The 24,667-nt window shown below is 40.3% G+C and overlaps 1 long non-coding RNA gene across 8 annotated transcripts in view; it reads right to left on the bottom strand.

Annotated features, from left to right (window-relative positions):
- Positions 1-296: 296 nt before the first annotated feature.
- LOC137216778 (uncharacterized) overlaps positions 297-24,667 on the bottom strand; it is a 124,526-nt gene continuing 100,155 nt past the window's right edge. For 2 of the 8 annotated variants that reach the window (XR_010939845.1, XR_010939851.1), the window contains 3 exons: positions 3,436-3,567; positions 1,925-2,113; positions 297-600 (listed from right to left, as the gene is read on the bottom strand). This is a non-coding gene — a long non-coding RNA (uncharacterized lncRNA). Of the gene's footprint in view, positions 601-1,906; positions 2,114-2,705; positions 2,725-3,435; positions 3,568-24,667 lie in introns of those variants that run through there. The other 6 variants (XR_010939849.1, XR_010939853.1, XR_010939850.1 and 3 more) reach the window with 4 other exon arrangements.

Here is a 24,667-nt window from a genome sequence, read left to right as displayed (position 1 = left end):
CATAATAAATTTGAGTTTGATTTAGTAACGTCATGAAAGTCACACAGGTGGCCAAACCAGTACTTAAATTAATGTCTGCCTGACTCTAGAGTCCTTGCTGTACATCCCTATATTCTTATCTATTAATATGAAGCTAGAAAAAAAGAACAAACCACCACCTTTAAAGAGATCTGGAAGACCTGATACCCATTTGACAGAATAGTAAGTACAATAGCAATTATGATCACAGACTTTAAGACAAAGAAAGTGTATTAGTCTCTAATTCTGTGTAAAAAAAATTACTCTAGACTTAGTGATGTAAAACAACAATAAATATTTATTATCTTGCAGTTTCTGTAGGTCAAGAATCTGGGGCTGGCTTGGCTGGGTGGTTGTAGCTCAGGGTTTCTCATGAGGTTGCACTCAAGATGTCAGCCAGGACTGCAGTCATCTCAAAGCTCAACTCAGGCTGGAGCATTCACTTCCAAGGGGGCTCACTCACATGCTTGGTAAGCTGGTGCTGGCTGTTGGTGGGAGGCCTTAGTTCCTCTGTACACAGTCATCTCCACAGGGTTGCATGTGTGTCCTCGTGACACGGTTGCCCACTTCCTCCAGAGCAAGCTGTCCAAGAGATCAAAGTTGCAGTTGTGTTGTCTTTTATGACCTAACCTCCAAGGTCACACACCATCATTTTTTCAATGTCCTATTCAGTGTAGGAAGAGTCTCCACAAGAACATAAATATCAAGAGGAGAGGATCATCACAGTCCCTCTTGGAGGCTGGCTAACAGGAAAGGTTCAGCTCACTCTGGGAGGGCTGAGAGAAGTGGAGTTGCCAAGCGTTCAGTCCCACATGTACCACAGACATACACATGACACTCTCACCAAGTTAAAACTACTTGCTCCAAAGTCATGGATAGCAGCCTGTCCCTTTGGGCTGCAGTCTCATTCTGCTTGCCACATGTGACAATCTGAGTGGACCCACATGGTGAATGGGAAGCGAGAATGACTTTTGGTGCCTCTGAAATCCCCTTATCCTCTCTATCTGCAGTCTTATTATGGTATCCTCCTTTCTGTTGATTTCCTATCCTGCACATAGCTTCTCTGAACCTCCCCACATCGCCTATTCCTCATCAAAATGGACCTGTCCCGCATCCCATCTTTTTGAATCCTCCTTTTCATCTAGAGCTTGGAAAGTTCTAAATCCAGAATACTCATTCAAGGTAGTGGGTTAGGAACTCATTCAGTATATTTGCATTCTAACTGCCTTCCAAAGCTTTAGCCCCCAAATGGAGGCATATGAGGGTTTTAGTCATCTTCAGGCAAAGGGAGAGCATTTCTGTCTCTTCAAATTATATCAAGTTGATTCAAACCATATCTTCATGCATTCATTCATTCAGTTAATCACCCAACCAGCGTTTACTGAGGGCCTACCATGTACCGTGCACTGTACTTGGCACCATAAACCTCATCTTGGATACTGTGAATGCATGTCAGCAAAACATTTTATAGGTCACACAACTGCAGAGTATGGAAAGATCGAACATAGGCTCCTTTCCTAAGGTTCCAAGGGAAGGGAAGGAGCACACAAAGGCATCTCCTCGTATAGCACCCTATGATATGCATACATTACTGGAAGGGTAGATTTGTTAGAGTCTCAGCCACACCTAGGAAAAGCTTGTCAGCCAAAAGCAAAACCCAAATTAGTTCCTTTGAGTGCAGCTTTTTTAAAGTACATTTAAAGTACCACCCCCATGAATGCTTCAAAAGGTACATTTCTGAACCCTATGAATATGAAAATATAATTCACATCTAAGAGTTGACATTCTGCCTAAAATAAGGCAGCTAACAAATGTTGCCTTCGGAATAATTAGATATTACAAGTGTAAAGAGCTATCAGGACAGGACACCATTGTTTTAGAAACCAACCAATTAAAAATGTATTACAGGGCTTCCCTGGTGGCGCAGTGGTTGGGGGTCCGCCTGCCGATGCAGGGGACGCGGGTTCGTGCCCCGGTCCGGGAGGATCCCACGTGCCGCGGAGTGGCTGGGCCCGTGGGCCATGGCCGCTGAGCCTGAGCGTCCGGAGCCTGTGCTCCGCAACGGGAGAGGCCACAACAGTGGGAGGCCCGCGTACTGCAAAAAAAAAAAAAAAAATGTATTACATTCCTCAGCAACTCTTGGGTTCCCCCCACCCCCATTAACAGAGAGAAATAGAGGAATGAAGAGTTTATTCAGTCAACAAAAATTTCTCAGTAACTATTCTGTATCGTAATTAACTGTCCTGGTGCTGGAAATACAGAAATGGACAAGACAGACACATAAATTGAATAAATATTTCAGAAATTTACTCACAGGGGTGAGCAATGCTAGAAGATAGTCCAAAAATATGCAACCCTACACTTCAAGAAAAAATTTTTATGACCAGGACCATGGTCTTATTTTAGCATACAGGGAAGCAGTATAACATACTCATCTTGGAAAACAAGTCCTAAAGTCTGACTACTTGAGTTCAAATTTCAACTCTACCATTTAGAAGTTGTAAGACCTTGGGTCATGTAAATTTTCTAAGTCCCAGTTTCCTCACTTAAAAATAAAGCCTGCTTTGGGGTGCCCTTGAGATAACTGAGATACATAACAGAGCATACTGCCTGGGAATCCCCTGGCGGTCCAGTGGTTAGGACTCCACGCTCTCACTGCCGAGGGCCCAGGTTCGATTCCTGGTCAGGGAACTAAGATCCCACAAGCTGCGTAGCGTGGGCAAAAACAAAACAAAACAAAACAAACAAACAAAAAATCACAAATTGGTGGGGGAAAAAAAGCATACTGCCTCCTATATAATGAATGCTTAGTTAATGTTATCTGTAATTTTATTAACTGTGGATCAAAGTAATAATAAAATTAGTTTCCATTCCTTGAGGATACACTCACATTATGAAAGAAGGCTCAGGTTTATATTTTCTCCATGTATTTATTCAGCCACTTATTTACATCTTTGACATCTTTCTTGCCAAAACCAAGGAGAATATAGGATCCCAACACTTTCTTTAAATGTCTTACTTGGCCTCACTTAGATTTTGCTCACTCCAGATACTTGAGAGCATAAGTTTCTTCACTCCCACACTCCAAACCCCATTTCTCTTTTCCTTCCCCTTCTTCTCAAGGGCATCATGGATTAACAAATGGGCTCAACCCCCAAAATAAAGTCAACTCTTCTCATAGGTATAATAGCAGTCAGAGACACAGTGCCAGAGCTTTTAGCACAAGAATGAAATCCCAATATGAGCACGTGGTCTCTGTTTTAAAAATGGTTTGGGTAACCATTTTAGAAAGGGAATTTTTAGCCCTGAAAAAATTCACTATATCCCAGGCAGAAAAGCGATCCTTCAATATATGGACCCAGATTTCATCCACCTATAGAAAAAAAAGTCATTGTAAAGCAAATAGCTATTATTCACCTTAGGAGAAAAGGCAGAGGTATGCCATTCTTTCATTTCTCATTTTTTTTCATGTCAGTGAATAATAATGACATTTACTCCCTTCATCCTCAGTTCTTTATTCTTCTGTTTTAAATGTTGCTGGGGTTGTTCCTAAAAAAAAAAAACTGTCTTGCATAACTTAAGCATCTCATATAACTCAAAATATGGTTATGGTTTCAGCTTCTTAAGATTATTAATTTGAAATCCATTTCTGGGTTCAAACTGTATATATGTGCACAACCACACATGCAGATGTGTTTATGTTACCAGGTAGCATAAGGAGATAGTGTAAAAAAAGCATGGGTTCCCAAGTCAAACAAGTTAGGGCTCAAATACCAGGTCTGCCATTTACTAGCTGTGTTTAGTAGGCAAACTATTTACCCTCAATGAACCTCAATTTTCTCACCCATGCATTGGGTTTATCGCAACGAATAAATGAGATAAGATCTGTAGAATGCTTGGCACCCTAATAGGTGGTCCATAAGTATTAGCAGCCTCTTTTGGAGGAGGTATAGGAAGGGAGTCACGTGTAACTTAAATTTCCACAGGCTGCCCAATTCTTTGTGTAGACAGTAGAAACTCAAATCCCACTGGTTCAGTCCCGTCACCTGCACCAGGACACCTTTCTCCCCAAAGTCTCCCCACTTACTTCTGAGAATTCTTAGAAAAATTTTATATGTGTTCTCAAAATCTTCACCCACCTTGGCCTTGGTTTTGGAGTCCCCAAGACCTGTGAAGCCAAAAACAGTCCTCCCTTCACCATTTCCCCCAGCTTCAGTGCTCTCCAGAAGAGCATCATTTTCCATGCCATGGAAGCAGCTTTTGCTTCTCCTCAAAGCTGTGGATCATGAGGTATTTGAACAGAACTGGTTTGTTTTGAGTCCTTACTCTGATGCGCCACACTGCGTTCTAGGCATTCATGGCGGAAAAGCCCCTCCTCCCAGCTCTGTGCTGCATTTTGTCACCTGGTCCCTAAGAAGCACTATTTTTTTCCCGAGTATTACAGGAAGCCTCATGAGAAAACCTTCTTTAGTTTCTGCCAGAAGCCCCTCTGCTCATGGGCCACATACTTCCTCGCTGGCCACAAGCTGGGACACATACCATGTTTTCCTCCTGTGTCACATGCCCTCTGTGTCATGCCCATATCTCCTCAGGCCTTACCGATGGCCAACAGCTGCATCACTTTGCCTGAGGCCTTCTTCAGTAGCCTGCCTGCCCTGCTTGCAGGCAGTCTTCTTGGGTGCAGTCCTCAGCCAATGACTGACAAGAATAGGTGTGGATAACTCCAAGGCCTATGTTCTACATCAGCTTCTAGAGTTCCCCAATACAAGGAAACTCCAGTTAACCACAGTGGTAACTGGCTTGATAAGGCATTCATTCAGTGACTCTTTTCTTACCTGTCTCACTTCCCTACCCCCTTATTAGTATTTCTTAGGATTATCTCCCCTCAAAACTACTTGCACTCAAATCCTTGTCTTCAAGTCTACTTCTAGGGGAACCTAAACTAAGACGACTGCCTCATGTCCCCATCTTTCTCTCCAGACCCAAAGAGCACATATCTCCCCAGGCAAAATCAACACATACCAGTAAATACTTGAGGAACTACTGATCCACCAGTTCCTTAGACATGGCCAAGGTCTGAATCCAGATCAGCCCCAGCTGGGCATTCTTCTACAAATATAAGTATCCTCCCATATACAGAGATCCTGGGTTAGGTGCCCCTTCTATCGACTTCTCCAGTTTCTATGTTTCCCCAGTTGTCATAATGGCAATGCTGTATTATAATTCCATATTTTATTAACCACTGATGCCATCACATTCTAAGGTCTGTGAGGGCAGGACAGTGTCTGTCTTGTTTATCATTTATACCTATTACATATGATAGTGTATTGTGCAGAGTCAATCCTCCATAAGCATAGGTTGATTTCAATTAAATTTCTAAGGAATAACAAAAGCCTGACACCTCAGGCAGTCTGAAACCAGGGAAAAGGAATGAGTTCATACTAATCAATAATACTGACCACTTGCAGAGAGTCAGCTATATGCCTGGTCCTATGTTAAGTAATTTTCAAACATTATTTCATGGAACATTTATATTTACCTATGAGATAGGTACTACAATTCTCATTTTAGGATAGGGAACATGAAATATAGAAAAGTTCAACACCTTGGCCAAAGATACACTGCTACTAAGTAGCAACATTGGTAACAGATTCAGGTCTGTCTGACTCCAAGAGTTACCTTATTAAGCACTACACTGTCTCTGTTGAGAATCTCTCAATACTATTCTGCTTTGCGCATAGAAAGTATCATCAGAGGCCAAGCATTATTGTTTGAATAATGGTGATAGTTTAATGACCATTAAAAATAAGTGTAGTGGCTTGAATGGTGGCCCCCCAAATATGTCCATGTCCTAATCCCCAGAATGTGTGAATGTGACCTTACTGAAAAAAAGGATCTTTGCAGATGTAAGTGAGTTAAGGATCTTGAGATGAGGAGATCATCCTAGATTATCCAAGTAGACATTCAATCTAATGACAAGTATCCTTAGAAGAGGCAGACGGAAGAGGAGGAGGCAATGTGACCATGGAGGCACCAGAAGCTGGAAGAGGTAAGGAACAGATTCTTGCCTAGAGCCTTCTGAGAGAGTGCAGCCCTGCTGATACATTAATTTCAGATTTCTGGCCTCCAGAATTGTGAAAGAACAAATTCCTGTTGTTTTAAGCCACCGTGTGTGGTAATTTGTTATGGTAGGCCTAGGGGACTAATATAGGCCCAACATTCATTTGTCCATTCATTCATTCTACAAACATTTGAAAAGCATCTCTTATTACATGCAAGACACTGCTACACAAACAGATGAGACGCTATCTCTGCCTTCAAGAAATTTATAGTTAAGTTCAGGACCTTATGCCTGAGTCGTATGGGCATTCTACTCTGGCACTAGACCTACTGGCCATTTTGCTGGCCAGTCCACTGCATAATTATGTGGCAAGTTAGAGTGCTAGGCCGCCATTGGATATCTCTGAAACTTGAAAGAGATAGGGATCTTGAAGATCATTTGGTTCAACCTCTCCCCTCCACCCAGTATAGGAATCCACTTTTCAGAGTTCCGGGTAGGGGGCCATTCAGCCTCTTTTTGAGCACTTCCCCAGTGAGTAGTGTATCCCCTTCATACTAAATCTCTCATGTATGGGCAACTTTCACTGTAGAGTTCTCACCGTCACTGAGCTCCAATTTGCCCATTACGGCTTCCATCCAATTATCAAAATTCTATCTTCAAGACCCATAAGAATATGCCTAATTCTTCTTTCATATAACAATCCCTCAAATTATTTAAAACACCTGATATGTTTCCCCAACTATCTTCTGCTACCTGGCAACTAGCCCAGTTTAACTTACCATTCCTCAGGTGAAGTGGTTTCTAAACCTTTCACCATATTGCATTCCTTCTCTAAATACAGTATCGTTTATCCATACAATTTAAAATATGGCACTGAGAACAGAATACAGTTTACACATAACTCAAGCAGAGGAGAATGGGACCATTATCTCCTTTATTCTGGGCTTAACTCACACATCCTAAGACTGTATTCATATTGTAAAAAAATGATGTTACACGATTGACTCATTCTGACCTTCTTGGCAGCTGAAACCTAAGTGTTTTACTGAATTTCCATTAAACCTGGTTTCCCTTATATGCCTATATGCTTGATTTTGGAATCTGTGTGAAATATTTTTTATTTACTTCTGGAAATTGCCTGGTTTTTGTTTCAGCTAATTTTTCCAAGCTGTCAAAATACCTTTCAATTCTGATTTCTCATCCAGCATATTAACTTGCTTTGAGTGATTCTCATTCCCATGCTCCCCCACCCCATCCCTGGAACTTACCACTATGTCTTCAGGCTCTGGTTTAAACCCTTTCTTTCTGGACTCTTAGAACCTGCTCACATACTCCGATAAGCCATTACTCCTAGCCCTTGACTCCTGTCAAGTCATGACAAACAATTTCTGGGTCAGGGCTCCAATCTCTAAAGTTCCTTCCAGCTCTAATCTTTTATTCATGTTAGAAACTGGCAGATATTCAAAATCATTGCAGTTGATAGGATGCATGTAAATGTAGGGGGCAGCTAGCACCTTATGAGATCCAGGAAGACAACCAATGTTTTATAAATGGCATCAAAGCAACATAACTGGGGAAGACCCTGGGGAATTACAGCATCGTTAAGAAAGTTCACAGCAAGGTTTTGGAAGCCCTTTTGGGTTCTATTCTCTGAGCTGCAGGTATAAACCTGAAGAACCCAAATGTGGCTCTCATAGGCCTATGGACCAGTTCTAAAGCTCTGGGGGCATCACCACCTGACACTATCAAAACTAACTCAGTAAGAAGGGCCCAGAGTTCACTGTGGCTATTGGGGCATAACAAATAGTATCTTGTCAATACCTTGCAGTCGTTCTTCATTGAATTAAAAGGCATGTCGATAAGAGAGGTGAAAGGATGAGGTAGGAAGATGTGACATGTTTGGGAAAAAGAAGAAATCCTGTTTCAATGCCACATTTTCTCATTATTTTTCTCCATTTCTTTTCTGAAAAAAAATTCAGTGGAGTAGTTTGTGGTGGTGAGGATGTGATGTAAGAAAAAAGAGGGAAAACTACTATTTAGAAGTTGTTTTATTACTATTTTACAAATTTTCATATTCCCTATGCTATTGAGATGCCAGTCATATTTTAAAGTATTTATGGGACTTCCCTGGTGGTGCAGTGGTTAAGAATCCGCCTGCCAATGCAGGGGACATGGGTTCGAGCCCTGGTCTGGGAAGATTCCACATGCCGCAGAGCAACTAAGCCCATACGCCACAACTACTGAGCCCACGTGCCACGACTACTGAAGCCCGTGCGGCCTACAGCCTGTGGTCCGCAACAAAGAGAAGCCACCACAATGAGAAGCTCGCGCACCGCAATGAAGAGTAGCCCCCTCTCGCCGCAACTAGAGAAAGCCTGCGCACAGCAACAAAGACCCAATGCAGCCAAAAATAAATAAATAAATTTTAAAAATAAAAATAAAAGTATTTATGACAAATGATGGGCTAGAAGGGCTAAAAAAATTAAAATTAAGCAAGTACCATCAATCCAAAGTCTCCAATGATACTTTATACCTACATAGCACTTTACATTTCTCAAAACACTTTTTGCATGCATTAAAACTTCACGACAACCCTGTGGAACTGCCATTACTATCTCTGCTTCAAGATGAGATTTGGTAAGGTCAAGAGACTTGCCCAAGTTTATAAAAGTAGTGAGAAAAGGCAGAACTGGGAACTGAACCATTATATTCCAAGCAGTATTCTTTACACCACGGTACAACTATTCTGAAAGAAGAAAGAACAAATCATTACTAGCACAGCAATTCTGAAAAACTGCAAGTATCTTTAGATTTCATACAAAAGGAGTGGAGATTCCTTTCTTTTATATACAGATGGAAATAATGCAATCACTCTGCAAGTCCCCTATCTCAGTCTCTCTCAGTTAGTCCACAAAGATGTTTCTAACTACTCCAATTTAACGATTTAACAAATGTTTATACTTGCAACACATAAGGTGCTATGCTAAAGGAGTGGAAATTACAGAATTATCTTGGCTCTCAAAAATATTATCATCCAGTAGAGAAGACAGGTGTCTTAGTTATCTATTGCTGCATAACACACCAACCCAAAACATAATGGTTTAAGAGAACAACAACCGTCTCCTATTGCTCATGATTCTATAGGTTGGCTAGGCTTAGCTGGGCAGTTCCTCTCTTCCGCCAGCATTTGGGCGTCCCCAAGACTACCCTCAGGTTCACTAGAAGGACTCACAGAACTCAGAAAAGCCATTATACTCAGAGTTATAATTTATTACAGTGAAAGGATACAGATTAAAATCAGCAAAGGGAAGGGCACATAGGGCAGGGTCCAGGAGAGACCAGGCATGGAGCTTCTAGTTGTCCTTGCCCAGTGGAGTTGGATGGACAGAACTTACTTCTCCCAGCAGTGATGTGTAGCAACATGCACGCAATATTACCAACCAGGGAAGCTAACCTGAGACTTGGTGTCCAGAGATTTTATTGGAGCTCGGTCACATAGGCTTGGTTGACCCCCTACATGGCTGACCTTAGTCTCCAGCCCCTTCAAAGATCAAGCTGATACCACATGGCCCAAGTCCCTTACAATAAATCACATTATTAGCAAAAACTATCTGGTATGGCCCATGGCCCCCAGGTAAACAAAGACACTCTTGCCAGACAGGACATTCCAAGGTCTTAGAGATACCTCTCAGAAGCTGAGCAGGACCAAACCTTTCTTTGGGGAAGATTAATCCTTTGTTGCATATCCACATAATGTCTGCTGGGGCTGCAGACATATGGAGACTTGATTACATTGAAACATCCAAAATGGCTCACTCACATGATGGCAGTTGGTGCTGGCTATAGGCTGAGAGAACTCAGCTGGGGCTGTCAGTTAAAATATCTTATACATGGCCTCTCCATGTAACTTGGCCTTCTCATAACATGGCAGATGAGTTCTAAGAGGGAGCCTTCCAAGTACACAAAAACAGAAGTTTCAGGTATCTTAAGACCCAGCCTTGGAAGTTGCACAGTGTCACTTATACTGTATTATACTGGACAAAGCAAGTCACAGACTGAAGAGGAGGGAAAATCAACTCTACCTCTTAATGGGGGAAGTAGAAAAGGATTTACAGCCATATTTAATGCATGGAACAGCAGATAGGTTTCCTTCAAAGGGACTAGAGTTTTCTTTTCCAAACTCCAGTGACACTGCCCTGAAGACACAGTGTGAACCCTTGTTGGAACAAAACAACTGGAGGGAACTGTAGCTTATACTCTGGATCCTGTTCTGGGTCTCAGAACTACAGGAAAGTTGAGACCAAGGACAAACCACATAGCTATGCCATATTTGTAAGAGGCATACAGTCTATGTGACAAGCTGAAGGAGAGATGGTGAGTGCATTGTAGTCGGCAGCTGCTGACTGCAGTCAGCAGAAGACAAATACATATATACTTAGATACATACAAAGCAACCACAGAAAAACTCTCACCTCTCCAATGTCCCTGTCTCCAGGGAAGCCACCATCTCTGTATCTCCTTTCTGGGACATAAACCAGTTGCTGGAACCTTGAAATATTTAAGAGTCTTAGTTTGGCAAATCTGTACCACTGAAGTGGCTCTACTAATCCTAAATTTATCATTGGCCACATGATGAAGACCTTGACAGCCAACTGTGCATATGAAAACTCCATAAGACAGGCAGTTTCTTTTAATACTAGAGAGTCCTGGTGAAAACAACAAAATGGTTTACCAAAATGACCAAGTAACTACAAGTTCAAGACACTGTGTTTCCAGTTTCAGTTCAAGAAAAGATTTTTTTTTTCCCATGAGTTTTGTCACCCTCTACCTCATTCAAAAAAGAATCGGACTTCCCTGGTGGCGCAGTGGTTAAGAATGCACCTGCCAATGCAGGGGACACAGGTTCGAGCCCTGCTCCGGGAAGATCCCACATGCCGCGGAGCAACTCACCACAACTAGAGAAAGCCCGCGTGCAGCAACGAAGACCCAATGCAGCCAAAAATAAATAAATAAATAAAATTACACCACAAAAAAGAATCAAATTTTCCAAAAAAATGAGGAAGATTTCCTAAACAATCAAACAAGACTGTCAAAAACTGATAGATCTGAAAGGAGCAACAGACAAATCCACAATTATAGTTGAAGACTTCAACACCTCTTTCAGTAATTGATAGAACAAGTAGACAGATAACTGAGATAACTTACTTACTGAGATAACTCAGTAAGTAAGTTACTGAGATAACTCAGTAAGGATATAGATGACCTGGACAGCACTATCAAGCAACTTGACCAAATTGCCGTTTATAGAAGACTCCATCCAATAAAAGCAGAATACACATTCTCTCCAAGTGCACATGGAACATCCACCAAGATAGACCACATTCTGGGACATATAACAAAGCTGAACAAATTTAAAAAATAGAAATCATACAAAGTACATTCTCAGACCATAACAAAATTAAACTAAAAATCAATAATAGAAAGATATCCAGAAAATCACCAAATATTTATAAATTAAATAATATACTTCTCAGTAACCCATCTCTAGAGAGTCAAAAGAAATCATCTCAAGGGAAATTTTAAGGCATTTTAAACGAAAATGAAAATGAAAATAGAATGTGTAAAAATTTGTAGTGCTACAACATGGATGAACCCTGAAAACACTCTGCTAAGTGAAAAAAGTCAGACACAAAGGGACAAATATTTAATAATCCCACTTATCTGAGGTACCTGAAAAAGGCAAATTCATAGAGATAGAAAGTAGAACAGAAGTTAGCGGGGCTGGGAGGAGATGATGAAAAAGTCCTGGAAAAGGATAGTTGTGGTTGCACAACATTGTGAATGTACTTAATGCCACTAAATTTCTCACTTAAAAATCATTAAAATTGTAACTTTTATGCTATGTATATTGTACCACAATAAAAAATGCACGGGATGCTGATAAAATAGTACTTAGAGGGAAATTTACAGCATAGCATTAAATGAAAATGTTAGAAAAGAAGAAATATCTAAAATCAACTTAAGCTTAGACTTTGGGAAGCTAGAGAAGAGCAAATTAAACCTAAAGCAAGCAGAAGGAAGAAAGTAATAAAAATTAGGGAAGTCAAAGAAATTGAAAAGAGAGAGGACTCAATAAAAGCAAAACCTAGGTCTTTGAAAAGATCAATAAAATTGATAAATCTTTAGCCAGCATAACCAAGAAAATTTTAAAAAAGACACAAATTATCAATATCAGGAATAAAAGAGGAAGATCACAGCCAATCATACTAAAAGGTTAATAAGAGAATACTATGAACATTCCTATGACCATAAACTGAATAACTTAGATGAAAGACACAAACTACCAAATATCATCCAAGGTCAAAGAGATAACTGAATAGCCATGTATTGCAGAAACTGAATTGATAGTTTAAAACCTTCCCCCCCAAAACTCCTGGCCCAGATGATTTCATTGGTGAATTCTACCAAACATTTAGGAAAAAACAATATCAATACTACATAATCTCTCATAGAAAATGGAAGAGGAGGGAACATTTCCCAACTCATTCTATGAGGTTAGCATTATCCTAATCAAAACCAAACTATACAGACCAATATCTCTCACAAACACAGATGCAAAAATCCTTTAAAAATTAGCAAATTGAGTCCAGTCATGTATATAAAAAGAATATCAAGACCAAGTGGGATTCATACCAGGAATACAAAGCTGGTTCAATATTCAAAAATCAATATTTAAAAAATTTTAAACATTTGAAAAGACTAAGGAAACCCGTATGATCATATCAATAAATGCAGAAAAAGCTTTCAGTAAAATTCAATATCCATTGATGATAAAACCTCTCAACAAACCAGGAACAGAAGGGAACATCCTTAATGAAATAAAGGGTCTCTAGAAAAAACCTGTAGCTAACATTACAGTTAATGGTGAGAGACTGAATGTTTTCTCCCTGAAATCAGTAACAAGGCAAGGATATCTTTTCTCACAACTCTTATTGAAAATTGTACTGTAATTACTAGTTAGTGCAGTGAGGCAAGGAAAAACAATAGAAAGCATACAGATTAGAAAGGAAGAAATAAAATTGTCTTTATTCCCAGATGACATGATTGTATATGTAGAAAACCCTAACCTACAAAAATAGCTATCATAAAAATGGTTAATTTGCAATTATGAACATTTTTGAAACAAATAAAAAAAGTAGTCTCAGCAAAGAAATAGAAAATATAAAGAAGAAACTAATGGAAATTTCAGAACTGAAAAATACATTGACCAAAATTAAAAACTCATCAGAAGGGCTCAATAGCAAAATGGAGATGACAGGGAAAATAATCAGTGAAAGTTAAGATAGATCAAAAAAATTACCCAAACTGAATAACAGAGAGAAAATACATTGGAAAAAGAGAGAGAGAACAGAGCCTCACACACCTATGTGAAAATAACAAGAGATCTAACATTCATGTCATCTGAGTCTCAGAAGAAGAAAAGAAAGGATATGGGGCTGAAAAAAAATCAAGGAAATAATGGCTGAAAGTTTCCCAGATTTGGTGAAAAACAAACCTACAGATTCAAGAAGCTGAGAAAAACCCAAATATATAAACCCATATCTATACCCAGACATATTAAAATAGAATTTCTGAAAACTAAAGATAATGAAAACATCTGCTAAAGAATATGTTTTAAATTGGAAATCCAGAGAGGTTTACTTAACTTTAAGGTTTCTTTTGGAAAATAAAAGGCAATAAACAGAAACAAGGATGCAAGATATAGACACATGTTCATTATTTGGTACAAACTAGGGTAATTATTTATGTTTATCTTCAATATTGAAACAGCATTTGGTTTGGTTATTTATTTATATCTTGCCTTACTCAAAGGAATATGAGACAGTTCACAAAAACAAATAACTTCAAATATTTAGCCCAGCTATTTGGTTTGATCTCACACACTGTTTGGCTAGTATGGTAGGCAGTACAATGGCCCCCCAAAGATGTCCACAGCCTAATCCCCGGAACCTGTGAGTATTTTATGTTAGAAGGCAAAGGGGGCTTAAGGTTGTAGACGGGATTAAGGTTGCTAATCAGCCAACCTTAAAATAGGGAGATTATCCTGGATTATCTGGATGTGCCCAATGTAATCACAAGGGTCCTTAAAAGTGAAAGAGGGATGCAGAAGAGGAGGTTAGCGTGATGGAAATAGAGAAGGACTCAACCTAATGTTGCTGGCTTTGAAGATGGAGAAAAGGGACCAGGAGGCAAGGAATGTGGATGGCCCCTGGAAGCTGGAAAAGGCAAGGAAATGGAGTCTCTCCTAGAGCCTCCAGAAGGAATACAGCCCTACAGGCATCTTGATTTTACCCCAATGAGACCCATATTAGATGTCTGACTTCCAGAACTGTAAGATAGTAAAATGTATTGTTGTAAGCCACTAAGTTTATAGTAACTTGTTACAGCAGCCACTGAGAACTAATACAGCTGGGAAAATGGTTTTTCCAAGCACACATTTGAAGCTAATAGAAATTTAAATCAGCTTTACAGATAGTTGTTTGCTCTTTTAGTATCATATTTCCTTTTTTTGGGACCTGACAACATGGACACACATTCATTTGCAAGCATAATTTGGACCAGCTTTTTTTTTTCAGGTTAAACTTTTAGGAAGATAAAGCCTTTAGGAGGCACCCTTCTACAATTAGTTAATAGATTTGGGTGGCATTCTCAATGATCATCCAGTTTTAGATATGGAAATTGAGGTTGTAGAAAACATTAAGAAAATAAAATTATTGTTATAGATGAATATCTTATTGCTGATTGGAAAACCTTTAGACATTCTGAATTAGAACCCTGATGAAAATTACATGACTGTTTGTTTGTTTGACTTATGCTAGATTTTACCTCTGGAAAACTTTTCTAGAGCCATTTACAAAAAAAAAAAATCAAAGAGCAAAGCCCTTAACTGTTTACTGAAAGGGCCTTTGGTCTGATTTAGAGCTTAATGCCCTCCCACTCCACATAGCCAGAGACAAAGAATTCTTCTACAGAAAAAAAAATTCACAAATTTCTGAAGCATTGAAATTGACTTAAAATATACTAGGAGATACTACAGATTCTCAAGAATATGCTAGGATAGAGATAAAATGGTGATTCGTGTAATTCAAAATAGCTGATAAGCCTATAATCCTTAATATTTGTTTGTGAAATGTGCTATATGCCATACCATATATGAAGCATTCTTGCAAAAAAAAAATCAAACCTGAATATGATCAAGTCTGGTTCAAATACCATTTTACAGGAAATTCAGAAGACAGGAGAACATGTCATGTTAAATGACAAATCAATTACAAGAAGAGAGAGACTTGTAGATTTAAATGGACCTAAAAGCCAAATAACCAATTACAATGTGTGGACCTTATTTGGATCATGATTAAAACAATTTATGCTATTTATGAGAAAATTAGAAATTTGAACACTTAATGGATACTTGATGACATTAAGAAATTTTTGTTACCTTTTTAAAGTCTGATAATGGTGACTATATTTTTTTAAAGTCCTTACCTTTTAGAGGTACATGCTAAAATAGTGATAGATAACATAATATGACATTTGAGATTTGTTTTAAAAAATATATGGGAAGGAGAGAAGTGGATGGGGTCAAATGAAGCAAGACTGGCCATGAACTGACAGTTGTTGAAGCTGGGTGATAGGTAGGGGGGTTTCATTATATTATTCTGTCTGCTTATTTTTATGTTTGAAATTCTCATAATAAAATAAATACTAAAACATATATATTCTATATGATGTTTTACACATCCAATTTTCTTTTTTTTTAATTTGTATTGAAGTATAATTGATTTACAATGTTGTGTTAGTTTCAGATATACAGCAAAGTGCTTCTTTCTCAGATTCTTTTCCCTTGTAGGTTATTACAAAATACTGAGCATAGTTCCCTGTGTTATCCAGTAGGTCCTTGTTGTTTATTATATATATATAGTAGTGTGTATCTGGTAATCACAAACTCCTAATTTATCCTCCCCCCCATTTCCCCTTTGGTAACCATAAGAACACATCCAATTTTCATTTCTCATCACCATTCACTGAGCTAATATTTTAATGGGATCATGTCTCAGGAAAGTAGATGGTTGCTATGACTTCTGAGAGGTGACACAGATGTGTGTTACAGAAAAGGCAAACCTTTTTCATTTTTTGTTCAATATTTGTTTTGTGGGGTTTTTTGGTTGTTTTTGTTCTGTTTTGTTTCCATCAGAACAAAAACTGCACTCAGGAAAAATTATAACCAGCCTTTTTCACTCCCTTCCTAGGGGCTGCCTAATGCTTTCAGATGAGCTTCTATTTGCTGATTTAATCCTCTCAGCAACAGAGGGACTAGTAAATAGACTAGGAAGGAGTGGCTCCCGGAGGGTGGGTGGGGAGGGAGTAGAAGGATGGCTTCGAAGGTACTTCAGATACAACCTGAAAGGAAATCCATTAGGAGTTTGGGATTAACATATACACACTACTATATATAAAATAGATAAACAGCAAGAACCTACCATATAGCACAGGGAACTCTACTCAATATCTTGTGATAACCTATAACAGAAAAGAATCGGAAAAAGAATAGATATGTGTATGTGTATGTATAACTATATCAGTTTGCTGTATACTTGAAACTAACACAACATTGTAAATTAACTATACCTCAATTTAAAAAAAAAGAAAAAAGAAAATCCAGGACAAGAAGTTGGACTGAGAATTATTACTCACCACCTAACAGCAAAACCCAGGGTGGTCCCATTTTGCTAGGCATCTTCCTCCCCTTTTTCCAGTCCACCCCATTTTCCTTACCTCCTTGGGGTTAGGACTGCAAGCATCAGTGAGGAAAAGGACAGAGCTAGGCATATTGGGAGGGCAGGGAAGTTAAGCCTTTAAGGGGTATGCCTCAATATGTCTGACTCCGATAACAAGGGAAAGGAGATGAGAGAAAAATTTATTCTCACCTAAAGCCCAACATGCAGAGGCAGACTGCTGGCACCCAGAACACAGGAGCCAAGGAGACCTGCTAGAGCTGTAACTCGAGGTCCCTGGAGGAGAGGGAAAACATTTGGGAACTGAGGGGCTGAATGAAAGGTGTTTCCTGACATCTTCTTCTGGCAATAGCAAGGGGATTTTCTTGCTGCTTTTTTTAAAATCTCGAGATAAGGAAGGAGAAGGGACCCCCAGAGAAAAGAAGCCAAGCCTTCCTCCCTGCCCTTACCTCTCCCCATGGCTCACATTTGCAGCAGTGGTTCTCACACTTAGTGCATCAGAATCACCTGCAGAGCTTGTCAAAACCTGCTAGGCCCCAACCCCAGGGTGTCTGACTCAGTAGCTCTGGATGTGACCCAAGAATTTGCATTTCTAACAAGTTCCTAGGTGCTGCTCTTCCTGCTGGTCCCACAGCATGCTTTTGAGAACAGCTGCCCTAGAAGAGAGCTGATGAAAGTCACCAGGAGGTCCCCAGCTCGTAATGTGAGGCTGTGAGGCTTGAGCTTGGGGCCCAGGAAGGTTGATGTGGGGTCCAAGTCCCGGGATGGTTAGCAAACCATTAGCAAAGTGAAGTAGAAATCACTGGATTTCAGTTTTCATATGTTATCACAAAGTAAATGCTTGAAATTAGTGAGTTGCTTTTAGTTGAGGATAATAAATATTTCTTGAGCATCTGTTATGTGTCAGCCCCTGTTTCAGGCTCTTTAACTAATCTAATCTTTTAGCCTTTTAAAAAAATTTATTGAAGTATAGTTGGTTTACAATGTTGTGTTCATTTCTGCTGTACAGCAAAGTGATTCAGTTACACATATATATATTCTTTTTCATATTCTTTTCCATTATGGTTTATCACAGGATATTAAATATAGCTCCCTGTGCTATACAGTAGGACCTCGTTGTTTATCCATCCTGTATATTATAGTTTGCATCTGCTAATCCCAAACTCCCAATCCTTCCCTCCTTAACTAATCTAATCTTAATGCTTATAGCAACATCTTTGTAAGGCCGTGTTATTACACCAGTTTGCAGAAGAAGAAACTGGTTAGTTAGTTAGCTGAACTACAGATTAGCTGAACTACAACAAATGGCTACAACAAATGCTACACCACTAAGGTGATAAGAATCCTTACAGGAGATGAGTAGAGAGCATTGGTTTACCCAGTCTAGTAAACTATTTCCAGGAGAGCTCTGGGGGTCTGGGTTCAAGTGACAGGAGGTTTTCTATAGCAGAGCCAGTCAGGATCAAGATCACTAACGTGGCACTGGATGATTTGTGGTTTGCACGAAAAATAGCCAGCATCTGCGACACTGCTGCAAGTCCTTGGGCCCAGCAGTTGATGGGAACACTGCCCAAGAACTGAAAACCTTCTCGGGTTTCTCTGGCTATTTGGTGCAAATTTCATGAGGACGCAAGGAGAAAAGAGTCTATCCTCTTTAGCATGTAGGTTACTGAAGAAGATACAAAATCCAGGGAATTCTGTCAGTGGCCTCTAGCTAAATAAATCCCAACAGAGCCTGTGTGTCCTACGCTGCAACCAACAGGAGCACGAATCACACTTTATTGTGATACTAAGGAAGAAAAGCAAGGGTCCACCATTTCAAATTGTGATCTTTGTTTTCCTAGTTATTCATTGGCATGAATCAACTTAGAACCCATTCCTTAGCAGATTAAAAGGTTACATTCGTTCCCCAACCGGCTAGTCTCTACATGTTCTAGCGGAGCTATTGGGGTTTGGTTATTACTTTGATTCGAGTAATGTCATAGCCATGCTCAGCATGAGAGAAAGATGTGAGAAAATGCAAACCTTTCTAATCTAGGAAAGCAACTGCCATAAAGAACATGAGAGAGAGAGAAAAAAATCAAAGCTCAGCATTTGCCCAAGCAAGGGAAATACAGCAGGTTGAAAGTGCTCCTTTACACGTGCATATGGGCAATGTTTTCTAACTCTGATGAAGACACAGTCGTTTGCATTTTTCAACCGCAACAAGCTGCTTTGACTTTGTAGGATTTCATGACTCATCATCAGTGAAGCTGATGTTCCTCGGCGTTTGTCCTCCCCACTCCAATAAGCATCTTCTCTCCAGGGTGAAGTCAAGGCATGGGTGCACCAGCTGCAGTGCCCACACCTGGGAACGGGGCTGGGAACCCCCGTCCACCCCTTGCCTCTGGCCCCAGGCCTCTCCTCCAAGAAGTAGCACCATCTCCGGTTCTCAGTTCATATTGACTGTGATGTTTCTCTCTCTCTCCTGCTCAAAAGAAAACCTCTAAACTGAATTAGGCTGAACCATTTTGTAGGTAAAAAGTGATCAAATATCAGCCATTTCATATAGTTCAACCTCATAAAAATGGAACAATCTGACTTCAGCTGTATACGGGAAACGGCTTTTGAGAGGAAGGAGTTGGAAATATGGGGCAGGTACCCACACCCCGATAAGAGGGCTTTAGGAGATTTGGGGGTAGAAGGGGAGGCTCCAGGTCACCAATGACATGAGCCCATAGCATCTTTATCTTAAAGACAAAGGAAATTCCCTGACTCAGCCATTCCACAGTTGCAATTGCCCCTGTTCAAAAAGTAATTGCGACCCCAAAGGATAAAATCCCTGCCAGTTTTTCTTTCTATGGGTGGAGTGAGCAGCAATTAACCACTAGGAAAATCCTCAAGCTGTCACATTTATTTTGGTCTCTGGCCTCTAGGAAGAAGGGCAGAGTGAAAGGCCTGATGCTGTGGGCCCTCTGAGGCTGGAAATTAGTCAATAAAATGGTCACAGCCACGAGCAAAGAGCAATGCTTTTCCTGCAGGTTCTGCCACATTATAGCTTGAGTGTAGGCAAAGCTGTGGGGCTACCATGGCAAAGGTAATGTATAGTCATGTCTAAAGTCAATTACAAAAGGCGTAACGTGAGGGCTCTGACACTGGTGTGAATCTCCACCCCTGCATCCCTCAAGTGGATGCTTCTTACTCACATTTTTTCCAAAAAGCTAGAAATTAGAAATGGCTCCAGGATAGTCACACGTTTCTAGCTTTCACTTAAAAAAAAAAGAGAGAAAGAAAGTAAAATGTGCGGTCTCAAAAATACATTGCTGCTGCACAACCAAGAAGGAAGTTTAAATGACAAAAGATTTCAGGCCTGAGAGTGCATGTGCCCCTTGCAAGGAGCTCATTCCTGACCTGAACAGCCCACCCTCAGGAGGTTGCCCTGGCAATTCTGAGAGGAGGGCAGCAAGGGAGAGCCTCAAACCCCCATCCCCGGTAGCACCCCAAAGCCTCTGGATGAAGTATCTGAGCCACAGACTGACACATGGGGGAGATGATGTGTGCTTCAAAGCCCTAGAAACACAAAATCATTGTTCCCCTAACATCAGAGCAAGACCAGCAAACTCCATTGTCTCCCTTGCATCCCTGGGCTTTGTTATATCTGAGACTTGAGATGGCTTGGCTGCCTTTTCTGCAGTTGACATTTTTTTTAAAATTATTATTCTAATGGAAAAGAATATGAAAAAGAATATATACATATATGTATAACTGAATCACTTTGCTGTACATCAGAAAGTAACACAACGTTGTAAATCAACTATATTTCAATTAAATAAATACTAATTATTATTCCCTTAGCAGATATAGTATATTGAGAGATTACATACATGCTCTGTGCCTCAGTTTTCTCATCTGCAAAATGGAGATAATAATAATACACCCCTCATAGGCTGGTTGTGAGGCTTCAGTGAGTTAGTAAAGTGTTTAGAACAGTTTCTGGGCCATAGTTAGCACTTAATTTTAGATATCATCGTCATAATAATATTTAGTTATTACTATTGTAAATACTACCACTTCAATAATATATCAGGTACTCTCCTGGATAAGACGAGATTCTCTGCCTCGAAGGTGCTGCAATCTGGCAAGGAGGAGGCAGAGGCATAAACAATTAATAGCAATATCTATTGTGTGATGCCTGCTGGACCAAAGGTATCCAGAGTAATTAATCTAGGCAAGTGGGAGGAGAGTAAGATGCAGGGAATGGAGCCACAGATGACCTGGGTGTGTGCTCACTGAACCTGGTGAGAAGTGTATGCAAAGGTCAGGAGAGCCTAACCAGGGTCCCCTGAAAAGGTATGAACAGTCCTTTGTTATCAGGTTGTCAATCTTCCCTGAGCTAGAGATACACAAATTCTATCCACTCTGCCAAACACTTGTAACAGAGAGGCAAAGAATCAGTAGGGGCCCCAGAGGGTATAACAAAAACCATCCACCTCAGTAAAGGGTACAAACAGTGTGCCTCATCAGGGAATACAGCCAGAGGGAACTAACCTGTGAGTCTCCACATGAACTTTGATGATCCCCCCCCGCCCCCGCCCCACCAAATTCCATGAATCTGATGTTTTCACAGAATAGGAAGCATTCAGCTGTTGCTGTGAAAACATCATGGGATAGGAGGTGGGACTTCCACAGTGGCTGTATAAGGAATTCAGCAATGCTCTCCCCAGAAAAACAGTGATAAAACTGGGGGAAACTGTTAAAAACAACAATAAATTGAGAAGCATTTATTCAATAAAATCTACTGAATCTCAGTAAGAACAATGGGAGCCTGCAACATTTGAGCCAGGGACTGCTCCCATCCCCGCCAGCTCTGTATTGTGGAAGATCTATTCTGGATGCGTAAGGCAGCCCACGAAGACCGGCAGCTCCCACCCTCCTTCAGTTCTGGTTCCACAGTGTGGAGGTTCCACTTTAGGTGGGGTGGCATGTGGCCAGTGGCTCCCCTCTGCACGTCTCCCCTACAGCTCCAGATCTGTAGCACAAAGGGTTGACTCTAGCAGGGAAAAGCAGGCCAGGAAGAACAGTAGCCCATATATGTCCCTATGGCTCAAACTCTCCTTGGGGTGGGGGGAGATGATAGGGCATGGGAAACTGTGAAGGCTGGCAGGTCTGAGGCTCTGCCTAAGAGGGATGACTTTATTTGGAACAGAGTGTGGAGAAATTTATGCCCAGGAGTAATGTTGAAAACATTAGAGATTATACTGGCTAGAAATTAGAGAAGACTAACAGCTACATGATACTAGGACAGGCAAAAAAATGGCAGACCAGCCAGAAATTTGACAGGGAGAGCCAGGAAAAAGATAGGCAAAGAGCACCCTGCTAAAATCATACTCTTCTTTGGTGCTTCAGAAAACTGCGTGCATATGCAGGACTGTGCCCTCTTAGGAGCATCCAGAAAGGGTACTTGTGAGCTTCCAGTCCCTGACTGAATGTGGAACATACTTGTAAAGTCTCTGAAATTTGAAAGCAGTCCCCAAGCCACACACAGATCCAACAGCAAAGGGTGGAAGGCTTACTGGCTCAGGGGGCATAAGCTCAACCTCTGGCCAATCACTGACTGACCAATAAGCTCTGCTGACCACGGATGACCTCCAGGATGCCAGGCTTAAAATAAGAATAAGGAAAAAACATGAGCAGTTATACCACAAGCTGCACACTGCAAGAGAAATAGATTTTACAGAATTAGTCCAGGCAAGTCACTAAACAAATAAGCAAACAAACAACATAAAATGAGCAACAAGAACAAAAAGGCTGGTAAGAGGGGGGCAGGAGGGAAGTGGACCTGGGTAATCAGAATCCAGAGTTAATCCAACATATTCTGTAAAATGTCCAATTTTCCCCCAAATGGTAAGATAGTTAAAAAAAAATAGAAAGAAAGAAAAGAAAAGAAAAGAAAAGAAAGAAAGAAAGGAAAAAAAAACAAACAGGAAACTGTGACCCATGCATAGGGCAAACCAGGCAATAGAAGCTGCCACTGAGGGGGCCAAGATGTTTAACTTAGTAGAAAAATACTTCAAAGCAGCTATTATAAATATGTCCAAAGACTAAAGGAAAGCATGTTTTAAAAAATTAAGGTATGATGACACGGCTCATGAAATAAAGAATATCAATAAAGAAATACACATTTTTAGGGAATTCCCTGGCAGTTCAGTGGTTAGGACTCCATGCTTCCACTGCAGGGGGCCTGGGTTCAATCCCTGGTCAGGGAACTGAGATCCCGCAAGCCATGCTGTGCAGCCAAAAAAAAAGACACACACTTTTAAAAGAACCAAAGAGAAAAGCAGCATTGAAAAGTATAATAACTGAAATGAAAAAGTTACTAAAGGAGCTCAACAGTAGATGTGAGCTGGCAGAAGAAAGAATCAAGGAGATTGAAGATAAATCAAAAGAGATTATGCAATCTGAAGAAAAGAAAGAGGAAAGAATGAAGAAAATGAACAGTCTCAGAGACAGTTGATATCATTAAGCACACCAACATATGCATAATGGGAGTGCTGGAAAGAAAGGAGAGGGAGAAAGGGGCAGACAAAATATTTCTAGGAATAATGGCTGAATTTCAAATTTTATGAAAAACTCCTAATTTTTGATGATGAAATCCAATCAAGAAAATCAGTATATATCCAAAAGAATTGAGAGCAGGGTCTCAAAGAGGTAGTGGTACACCCATGTTCATAGCAGCATTATTCACAATAGCTAGAACATGGAAGCAACCCAAGTGTCCATAGATAAATAAATAAGCAAAATGTGGTATATCCATACAATGGAATATTATTCAGCTTTAAAAAGGAGTGAAAGGGACTTCCCTGGTGGCGCAGTGGTTAAGAATCCACCTGCCATTGCAGGGGACACAGGTTCGAGCCCTGGTCTGGGAAGATCCCACATGCCGCGGAGCAACTAAGCCTGTGCACCACAACTACTGAGCCTATGCTCTAGAGCCCATGAGCCACAACTACTGAGCCCACGTGCCACAACTACTGACGCCCACACGCCTAGAGCCCATGCTCCACAACAAGAGAAGCCACTGCAATGAGAAGCCCGTGCACCACAATGAAGAGTAGCCCCCTCTCACCACAACTAGAGAAAGCCTGCACGCAGCAACAAAGACCCAACTCAGTCAAAAATAAATAAATAAATTTATTTAAAAAAGAAAAAAGGAGTGAAGTTCTGGCATGTGCTATGACAAGGATGAACGTTGAGGACATTATGCTAAGTGAAACGTCAGTCACAAAAAGACAAATACTGTATGATTCTACTTACATGAGATACTCGAAGTATCTCATATTTTGAATACTTTGAGTAATCAAAATCATAGAGACAAAAAGTAGAATGGTGGTTTCAAGGGCCTGGGGGGGAGGCGGAAATGGGCAGTTATTTTTAATGAATAGAGACTTTCAGTTTTACAAGATGAGAAGAGTTCTGGAAATTGATGGTGGTGATGGTTGCACAACATTATGAATGTATTTAATACCACTGAAATGTACACTTTAAAATGTTTAAGATGATAAATTTTATATTCTGTGTATTTTATCACAATAAAAAAATGGGACAAAAAATCATGGGATAGAGGCTTTGCTGCAGATTTCCTAGGAGAAGGTGTATAACACAAAAATTCCATGCCTGCCCCATGTGACAAATAACTCCTTAATGCCTGAACTGGCTGTCCTGGGGGGACAACTTACTGGAGCACTTTGTGGGTAATTTTCCCACAGCTTCACCCATTTGCTTCTCACAAGACCCTGAAAAATAGAAAGGGTAG

Source organism: Pseudorca crassidens, chromosome X (assembly GCF_039906515.1).
Source record: "Pseudorca crassidens isolate mPseCra1 chromosome X, mPseCra1.hap1, whole genome shotgun sequence".
Lineage (NCBI taxonomy): Eukaryota > Metazoa > Chordata > Mammalia > Artiodactyla > Delphinidae > Pseudorca > Pseudorca crassidens.
Note: the sequence above shows the minus strand (reverse complement) of the source record. Positions and strands in the feature narration are given on the sequence as shown.